The sequence below is a fragment of the Lithobates pipiens genome, unplaced genomic scaffold (genome assembly GCF_037356315.1).
Source record: "Lithobates pipiens isolate NorthernLeopardFrog02 unplaced genomic scaffold, aLitPip1_a1.2 Scaffold_8, whole genome shotgun sequence".
Classification (NCBI taxonomy): domain Eukaryota; kingdom Metazoa; phylum Chordata; class Amphibia; order Anura; family Ranidae; genus Lithobates; species Lithobates pipiens.
Window position 1 is genome coordinate 426,600,808 of NW_027507903.1, and position 10,184 is coordinate 426,610,991.

Genomic DNA, 10,184 nt, shown 5'->3' on the forward strand with positions numbered 1-10,184 from the left:
AGAACTCTTTGAGGATCTGAAAAAAAGAATTGTTGCTCTACATAAAGATGACCTAGGCTATAGGAAGATTACCAAGACCCTGAAAATGAGCTGCAGCACAGTGGCCAAGACCATACAGCAATTTAACAGGAGAGGTTCCACTCAGAACAGGTCGTGCTATGGTTGACCAAAAAAGCTGAGTGCACATGCTCAGCGTCATATCCAAAGGTTGTCTTTGGGAAATAGACTTATGAGTGCTGCCAGCATTGTTGCAGGGGTTAAAGGGGTGTGCGGTCAGCCTGTCATTACTCAGACCATACGCCACACACTGCATCAAATTGATCTGCATGGCTTTTGTACCAGAAGGAAGCCTCTTCTAAAGATGATGCACAAGAAAGCCTGCAAACAGTTTGTTGAAGACAAGCAGACTAAGGACATGGATTACTGGAACCATGTCCTGTGATCTGATGAGACCAAGATAAACTTATTAGGTTCAAATGGTGTCAAGCGTGAAAGAAAAGTGCATCTTGCCTACAGTCAAGCATGGTGGTGGGAGTTTCATGGTCTGGGGCTGCACTGGGGAGCTACAGTTCATTGAGGGAACCATGAATGCCAACATGTACTGTGACATACTGAATCAGAGCATGATCCCCTGCCTTCGGAGACTGGGCCGCAGGGCAGTATTCCAACATAACTACCCCAAACACACCTCCAAGATGACCACTGCCATGCTAAAAAGATGAGGGCAAAGGTAATGGACTGGCCAAGCATGTCTCCACACCTAAACCCTATTGAGCATCTGTGGGACATCCACAAATGAAAGGTGGAGGATCGCAGGGTCTCTAATATCCACCAGCTCTGTGATGCCGTCATGGAGGAGTGAAAGAGGACTCCAGTGGCAACCTGGGAAGCTCTGGTGAATTCCATGCCAAAGAGGGTTAAGGCAGTGCTGGAAAATGGTGGCCAAACAAAATATTGACACTTTGGCCCAATTTGGACATTTTCACTTAGGGGTGTACTCACTTTTGTTGCTAGCGGTTTAGACATTAATGGTTGTATGTTGAGTTATTTGGAGGGGACAGCATACTTACACCGTTATACAAGCTGTATACTCTCTACTTTACATTGTAGCAAAGTGTCATTTCTTCAGTGTTGCCACATGAAAAGATATAAAATATTTACAAAAATGTGAGGGGTGTACTCATTTTTGTGAGATACTGTATGTGATCTGTGGATGAATGAAGAAACTGCCTGCAACTTGATTTCTGACTGGAAAGCCTTTGCTGTTTGTGTGGTAAAAATTAAATAACAACTTAGGCTCTGCTCACACCTAGGCAATCTCTGTGACTCTGCCTGCGATTCCCAAATTTCTGCAAAATGCAGGATGTGCTTGCGGTCCTATTTTACTGGCACCCCAATCGCAGCACGATTTTGCCGCAATTGACGCCTGACAGAATCGCTTCGAAATCACACAATCAAAATCATGAAACGCCTGTCGCCCAAAAGGAGTTCCAGAGTGTCTGGCCTTTTGTGACAATTCAGGAATCCCAGGCAGAATCAAGTCAATTCCGCCCCGTGATCCGGAACGCCTAGGTGTGAACGCCTAGGTATTATCACAGGCAATCTCTGCTCTGTTCAGCATAAGACCCATGAGCAGATCCCTTGTTTAATGGGAGCATAATTATTAAAGCCCAATTCCGTGCAAAGTTTGTGTGTGGGGGGGGAGGGGAGTTGGACTGTACCTGTACTGCATGGGTTAACTACTCATTTTGTCTAGGGGTGAACACAGAGCCGATACTCACCTGATCCTTCGATCCTCCAAAAAGTGGTGCTTTCTCATGTCCAGCGGTGGACTGTTCCTGACATCTTCAAGTTCAGAGTTAGTCCATGAGCATGACGAAATCAGGAAGACTGCTGGAACATGGGCGGGCAGGAGCTGAAGGGAGTGGTCTTGTATTGGGAGGTTCAGAGGATTAGGTGAGTAAATTGTATCTCAACTCTCCGAACGCCTGGACAAAAACAACAGTTAATCCATGCAATGCGGGCACAGACCCACAACATGGGGGAATAAAATTGCCTGGAGATCAGCTTTAACACATAGCAGTTTTTTTTCCCCACATTTTGACAGTGGACTGTGGCAAACCCATGATGGTTCTATGAACAACTGGATGTAAATGAACTTGGGCCTGTTTACATCAGGCTACCATAGATCCATAAAGTTTAATCCATAAAAATGCCTATAGACCTACATGCCTATAGACCTACATGGAGCTTCTGATCAGGTCCCTCTGAAAAAATGATTGGTGGACCTGAATAGATGCTCAAAGTGAAAGGGGACTATTAAAAAGAAATTGGGGCAGAGAAACAAATGAAATGGGAAAGGAGATGAGTTGAGGGTGGGAAGAGATGTAATGAGAGATAACCAGAAAGGGCAAGGAAGTGAATGGAGGACAGGGAAAGCAAACAAATCTGAAGAAAGAAAAAATGGTCGAAGAGAGCTAAAGGTAGATCTGAGAAGAAGATAAAGGATGGAAAGAAAGGATGACTGAGGGGAAGGAGAATAGGGGAGACGGGATGGATGGAAAGAAGAAGAGATGAGAGAAAAGTAGTTCAGCAGAGTCCTGTGTAGTGAAAAGTCATCCTTTTTATCTCTCAAGACAGTCTGTAAATGAAAAGTCACCATGTAGTTGGTTCTTCTATCTCATGAGATTACTGTATGACACCATTGACTGTGCTTTTCATTTTCAAGTGGGCCTCCTCTACAAAGCTAAAGTGAGGAGGGGTAGTTCTTGGCCCTCCATACAGAGCGAGTAACCTGACGAGAAAGTGCTCCTGTTGTTTCTATAGTTTGCAATATGAATGATCCCTGAGCCAAATAGTTGAAAGTACCTGATGCTTGTGCTGTTGGAAAAAAAAATATGTAAAACCAAAAGCTTATTTTGCTCAATAAAATATAGTTGTGTGGACTTCATACAGGTAATTTTGGTGGTGCATAAGGATTGAGTAATGTGTGCAATTACAAGGGGAGAAGGGTTTACAATGGTTAAGGAAAGACCAAAGGTGTACAGCTAGTAAAGGTCCAGGAGGAATTAGCAAGGTCAATTAAAGATAGGATAGATTTGGCTAGATATGGTGACTTTCTTTGGCATTGTTGGTCCCTCCCCTCATGAGGTCTGGAAAGAGAATACGCTCTCTTCTTCCTCATTGGCTGAGACAATGGTCCCGGTACTGTCAATCACAGCCAGTGAACCAATGAAAAGAGAGCAGGCCAGGGCAGATCCGCATTCCGGGTGTGAATGGACACACAGAGCAGCTGCTTGAGAGTGAGCCTGCTCAGGTGCCCCCTCCCCCCCCAGGAGCGTTGGAGGGGGACCCAAGAAGGGGGAGGATTGGGTTACTCTGTGCAAAAACACTGCACAGAGTAGGGAAGTATGACATTAGTAAGTTTATTTTTTTTTTTTATCTGCCTTTATTATTACTTTCATTGCTGTCTGCACCTGGAGAGTCAGTAGACCTATGGCCTAGTAAGGTCTTTTCCATGATGCCAGAAAAATGTCATTTTGAGAGCGTGCACCCCCTGGTGTGTGTGGTACCCGTTCACCACTGCGGCCATGTGCTAGTAGTTGTAACAAAAAATGGAAATTAAAGTGTTTTTTTACCCCAGCATTTCATATTCCTGATATGTGCCTGCTGTACCATGTATTTGTATGATAAAGTATCCTGTTCTCTTGCTTCCTTTGCTTGTATTGCTTCCTCTGTGCGAAATCCCTGATGTTCCTGCCAGTCCCACTTCTTTCCTACTAAACTGACTGCACTAAGCAGGACAACACATTGTGGTCAGTTCTCTATGTTGAAAACTCAGCCTGCTCTCCTCCAATGATCATACTTGTCCTGACATGCTTCCCCCCTTTACAGTCATTCACTGGGAAGCTTAGTGTCCTGCTGCTTCTCCTCACCCAGCTCTTATACAGCTGAGAACAGTGGGAGCAGAGGGGATGTGATCACTTAGAAAAAGGTATTTATAATGTCTCTTTTATATATATGCACAAATGTTCTGCCTTTCATTTATATTTTAAACTAAATGGATTGCTTTATAAGGTGATCATTTACAAATTCGCCAGTATTAAGAGGTCCAGATACAACTTTATTCTAGTAAGAGTCAGAGGGACAACTCTTGAGCCTTCGCTTGACTTTTATTGGACTAAAACTGTATCTGGACCTCTTATCAGTGGTGCTTCAATTTCCAATTGACAGCCCGTTCACACCTGAACGTTTTGTAGCCCTACGCCTGAAGCTACAAAACGCTGGAGGGGAAAAAATACATTATTCTCAATGGAGAGCGTTCACATCTCCACTCCATGTCGCCTGAAGCCGAACGCCTGAAGCTCAAACAAGTTCTGGACCCCGCGAATCGGGCTGATTTGGACGTTTTCATTCCCATAGAAACTAATGGAAACGCTCGATTCGAGCGACCACGCGCGACAACGAGCGTTTCTACGGGCGTTTTGACGCTGTATCTGCTCAAGAAAAAAATAAGCAGATGAAAAATATTTTTCCTATTGGCTGAAAAAAAACGCCGAAGTTAAAAAACGCTCGTTGTCGCGCGTTGTAGTGTGACAAAACGCTCGTTGTCGCGCGACAAAACGCCAGTAAAAACGTTCAAACGCACTACGCTCAGGTGTGAATGCAGCCTTAGCTATATTATACTACAAGCCAAGGAGACCATGAAAAGCCTCTTGGGTGCAGAAAACGCCTGCCCGGGAACCAAAATATTTACATTAACATCAATACTTTGAGATAGCAAAAGCAATAACATAATCTTATGGGTCCAGTGCTATTTTTTTTTTCTGTACCTATGCTACCTATGCACTAATGGTTGGCATACAATAGATTGATAAAGTTCTCACGCTGTCCTAGCACAATTGTTACTTGGTTGGTCCTGTCCTCTAGGCCATGCACATATGCATGTATAAATATATCTATCTATCTATCTATATATATATATATATATATATATATATATATATATATATCACTAGAGGTGCATTTATCCTTCATACCAGTCAGCATATTTTGCTGGTACAAGTATATATTTAATATATAAACCTACAGCAATGACATGCTATTTTCAGAAGCAGTTAAATCTCTTCAATAATGAGTTAGTCAGGAGGATTAAAACTGACTGTGAGATGCCAATTAGTTTTTCTGGTTGGTGCCCAGGTACTGACAAGCTCAGTGTCATCCCCCAAATCATTCTTTTTATGTGCACTCCCTGCTCCCTCTCCTGTGCCTGAGGCTGCATCCCATGAGAATTTCCCACAGCAGATTTTCTACCTAAAGACCAGCACAGTGTTAGCTGGAGGGCACAGGGCTCCACTGCTTTTTTTTTTTGCCAGTGCAGCTTTCATTATGCTCTGTGTAGTCACTTCTCAAAATTTCATCAGTGCTTAAGGTTCCCTGTAGGTTTTCTCTGTGAAAAATAAATACCGTAGGTGTATTTTGTCATTCTTGTCTGTGTTACAAGAAAGCATGTAAGAGTTACAAGAACAAATTGTTATAAGAAAGATGATAGCAATTATTTGTATGTAATTGATAGGTACATATTTATTACAATTGTCATGTTGCTAGTTATACATGTGGGTCAAATATTTATTGATGTATGGGAATAACAGGCTTTTAGGTTTCTGCGGTTGAGATATACTGTATTTATAAGTATCACTAGTCAACAAATTTGAAAATTGAAAGCAAGGAAAAAGTTCACGGGTTGTCTTGAGTGATTCGTTGAGTGTAATCAGCTGTATAAAACATGAGTTTGGCCTGGTCTTCTCGCTATCATCATTCAGAATTTTAAAAACCTTAAACTAATTTGTAAATGTTTCTAAGGCCTGGCTCACCCTGGTGCGATTTCAGATCGGAGTTGCATAGAACCGCATGACAATGAAAATCACATTGTTTTTAATGGTATCCATATCTACAGTGACTTGGAGTGATTTTGTAAAATGTTCCTCTACTACTGGTACAATTCCAGTGTCATTTTGGCAACAATGAAGAAAATCACATCCAAGTAACATTCATTGAAAGTTGGATCAAAATTGCAGCAGTGTGAGCCTTGCCTAAAGCCTAGTAAACACAGTGAGAATATTGGATAAAATGATCATCCATTTTTTTTTCTGCATGCTAGTCTCATATCAAAAACCAATAGACTACTAAAGTTATGAAAATTTTGTACGACAGAATACAACTTTGGAAGCAATGTAATGTATTGTACTGTAATGTATTCTTTCATTTCTGAGCATGCATGGTCTCGGTCACACGATTTTTCATACAAATACCATACTACAGATACTCCTGATTTAACGACCACTCGGACTTACGACCACCTGAACGACATGCTGCACATCATTGTATTGTACAGTACAGAATTTTAATTTGTGTTCTGTACTTATGCAAATTAAAACAACTTTATTGAGCTGAAGTTTCATGTTTAGGCGTTTTTTCACAATACAGTACAGAACAGTAGTTAAGAATGCCTAAAATATTGATTTTTTTTGTGAGTCCTGGTCGTTGGAACAGAACCTGGTAGTTAAGTGAGGAATACCTGTAATTACATGAAAATAATCTGTTCTGTTATTGTCCATGAAAATTTTTCGTGCTTGTTCCTTTTGGATATTTTTGCATGAACTGTCATGATCGGCTCTTAAAAACTGTGTACTAATGATCAGGTTATCGGGCGATCACTGCAAAAGCAGAATTTTTTTGTCTGATTTTCTCATCGTGTGTATTAGACAAAAATGTTCTCAATACAACCTGTGATTGAATGATGACAGAAAGATTTCCATAATACATGCTGTAAAGGTCAGCGATAAAATCTTGCAGAGCTAAACTACAGCAAAGATTTTTACTAGTGATGAACCAAGAGCTAAGTTAGTACAACTAAGGTTTTCACGAATGATGACCTAACTAGTTTGCTCAAACCAGGCCTCAAGCAAGTCTGGCTGGTAGCATTAAGTAAGTAATGGGGAGGCGTCCGACTGAATTAACATTTCTCACTTTGTAGTTATCAATCTTTAAAAGGAGTAAAAGGGACCACTTACTGGTTCTCAAAGTACAGACTGGCACTCAAAAAGAGCAGGCATCTCTCTCTCCCCCCCTCCCCCCACCAGTATTTTCTGCTCACCTAATGGGATCTAACAGGGATTCTGCTGTTAAAATTTAAGTGTTATGAAGTGAGAATCCCTCCAACTACTGTGATACCCTTGGCTTAAACTGATGTCACACAGAGGATGACTCTTGATTTTATGGGAAGGGGAGACATTTTCACTGCTTGTAGGAAAGTGAACTGGTTTGTGATTATTTGGAATGCTTTATCAGTACTACCATGACATCTGGCTCAAGTGAACTGATAGGCATATCTCTACTGGCCAATGCCCACCTGGTTCGGCCCACTGGGCAAAAAATCAACCCCTATCATGTACCTGGTTGGTGAGCCTGACATGTAGAGGAAGGCCTCTTGTACAGCCCTGGCTCTAGGGCCCAGCTCTGGTGAGACAGCAGCCACTGGAGCACGGCGGGGTAAGAGCACCTAGGATCAATCCAGTATTCTGTGTGGGTAGTAGCCAGGAACCCTTAAGAAGGAAGCCAGGATTGGCTGGTAGCAGGCAGATGAGACAGCAGACAGGCTGGCAGGCTTGGCAGATGACAGACTGTGGATGCACAAACAGGAAGCAGGGACCCGGAGCTGCTGAGCTTGACTGAAGGAGCTGTAGCAGGCTGGAAGCAGGGTCAGGTGAGCCGGGTTGGTAACGGGTGGCCAGATCAGGTATAAACGGCAGGCGGCAGTGTAGTCGGGTCACAGGTAGCGTTGGCAACAGATGCAGGATAAACTGGAGCAGCAGGCATAAACAGAGTCCAAGATAAGCCAGGAGTCAGAGCAGGTTGCAGGCAAGAATAGTCAGGAGCAAGCCGGATCAGGATCAGAAGTCAGACACAGGAATCAAGAACAAACACAAATGCTGTAGACCAAGTAGAAATTAGTCTGGCAGGGCGTAAAAAAAAGTCCTGCAAGCAGCTTCTTTGCAGTGCTTTTGGAGCGGTGAATACACCGCTCCTAAAGCACCCCTTCCCATTGAAATGGGAAGCACCTGCAAAACGCTTGAAAAGCGCCTGAAAAGCGATTTTGGCAGCAGTGTTTTGCGGGCACTTTTAACCCTTTATTTGGCCACTAGCAGGGGTTAAAAGTGCCCCAATAGCGCTCGAAAAATGCTTGTAAAGTGCTGCTAGTTTAAAGCGTCTAAAAAATGCCTGAAAAACACCTGAAAAACGCCCCAGTGTGAAAGGGGTCTTAGAGATCTTTCGTTACCCATTAGCTCACTAACATGAAAGCAAAACTGCGAGCACGGGAAAGTCCTAAACTGACAGTGGGGAGATTTAGTTGACAGTTTTAAAAAAGCTTCAAGAAAGGCCACATGTAGTCATGACTAAGCTTTACCAAAATGCACCTTGAAGATTCTGAAGCCACATGGAAAATGTTATGATCAGAGGAGACAAAAAATGAATTATTTGGCCTCAGCCCAAACTATACAGTATGTCCGGAGGAAATCCAATGCAACTCACCATCCAAATAATACCATTCCTTCAGTAAACCATGGAGGTGGAAATATCCTGTTATGCGGGTGTTTCTCTGCAGCCGGGACTGAAGCACTTGTCAGGATAGAAAGATGGGGCAAATTATCAACAAATATTGGGGAAAATCTTCTGCCCTCTGCCAGAAAGGTGTCAATGAACAGAATGTTTACTTTTTAACATGCCAGTTTCCAAAGGGAACATCAAAAATGACCACACAGTGGTTGAAGGAGAAGAAGGTGAAGGTCCTTCCATGGACTAGTCAGAGCCCAGACAAACCCCATTGAGAATTTGTGGAATGACTTGAAGACTGCAGTCCACAAACAGTCACCATTAAATTTACCTGGACTTAAGCAGGTCTGCATAGCAGAGTGGGCAAATATTGAAAAGTCTAGATGTGCAAAGTTAGTAGAGACATATCCCAACAGACCAAAGGCTGTAATTAAAGCAAAATGTGTTTCAGCGAAATACTGGCACAATGGGGTGATCCTTTTTCTAACTCGGTGATTCTGTTTTTGAATTTTTTTTTTTTTCTGACATGTTGGTGTTATATAGTTAATTTGGATATTATGAGTAAATATGGCTGTGTCTGCCTTCATTTTAGTCTGTGAAGTAACAAAATATCATTATTTTAAAGGGGGGGGGGGGGGGGTGATTCTTTTTTACACCCATTATATATTGACAGCTGTATGTAGAGGTGCAGCTGTGATGGTTCTGGCCTAAAGAAGAAGGTTGTCTAGCAAAAAGCTAAACAGCAACCAGAGAGGTCTTAGTTTCACAAGGACTCAAGTGGCCAGAACTAAATACAACCACATAAAAAAGGACCTAATCAAAGATTATTGACCCAAAGCATACAGTAGCTGCCTAAATGGACACACGTGGCATCCTCTTTTAGGGTGCTATTCTTTAGGGTCCATCAGGACTCAATGATTATTACCTCGATGAGGATGCAAACCTATTTGGTTCGGGGGGGCGTCTAGTTAGATGTATCTTTGGGACAACCTTGTCTGAGTTTAAACTGTATAGGTGGAGGGTTATTGTCTTCATCTATTTGCAATTTGGTTACTAATACTTTGTTTTACTACTTTTTAAATTGAAGCAACACATGTCCATGGCAGCTACTATATGCTTTGGGGACACAATCTTTGATTAGGTTCTTTTTTTTACGTGGTTATGATTATTATGGCTGTTGTGATCTCACTTATTAGATTATATTATTACCCAATTATAGCTTTTTTTTTTTTTTTTTTTTTTTGAGTGTTGTAACTATCCATGCACAGAAGTGCTTTCAACATTTTTCCCTTCTATTGGTCATATAGAATGTCTTTTTTATACTGTGATTTTTTACAAGTGCATTGGCTGTTTTGTTTTATAGTCCATACAGTTACTCTGTTTCTATTAACTAACACAAGCTGCCTCCATGTAGATCCACCTTCCTCCAGATGCATTATCAAAAGGTTGTAAGTACCTTTAGACCTGTGTGAATGAGCTCTAACCACTTGTTTAAAATTTACAAATACTTTAATGTCCAAAGTTTGGACACAGGTGCACTTTATACAGATATGACATCTCTAGAGATGCTA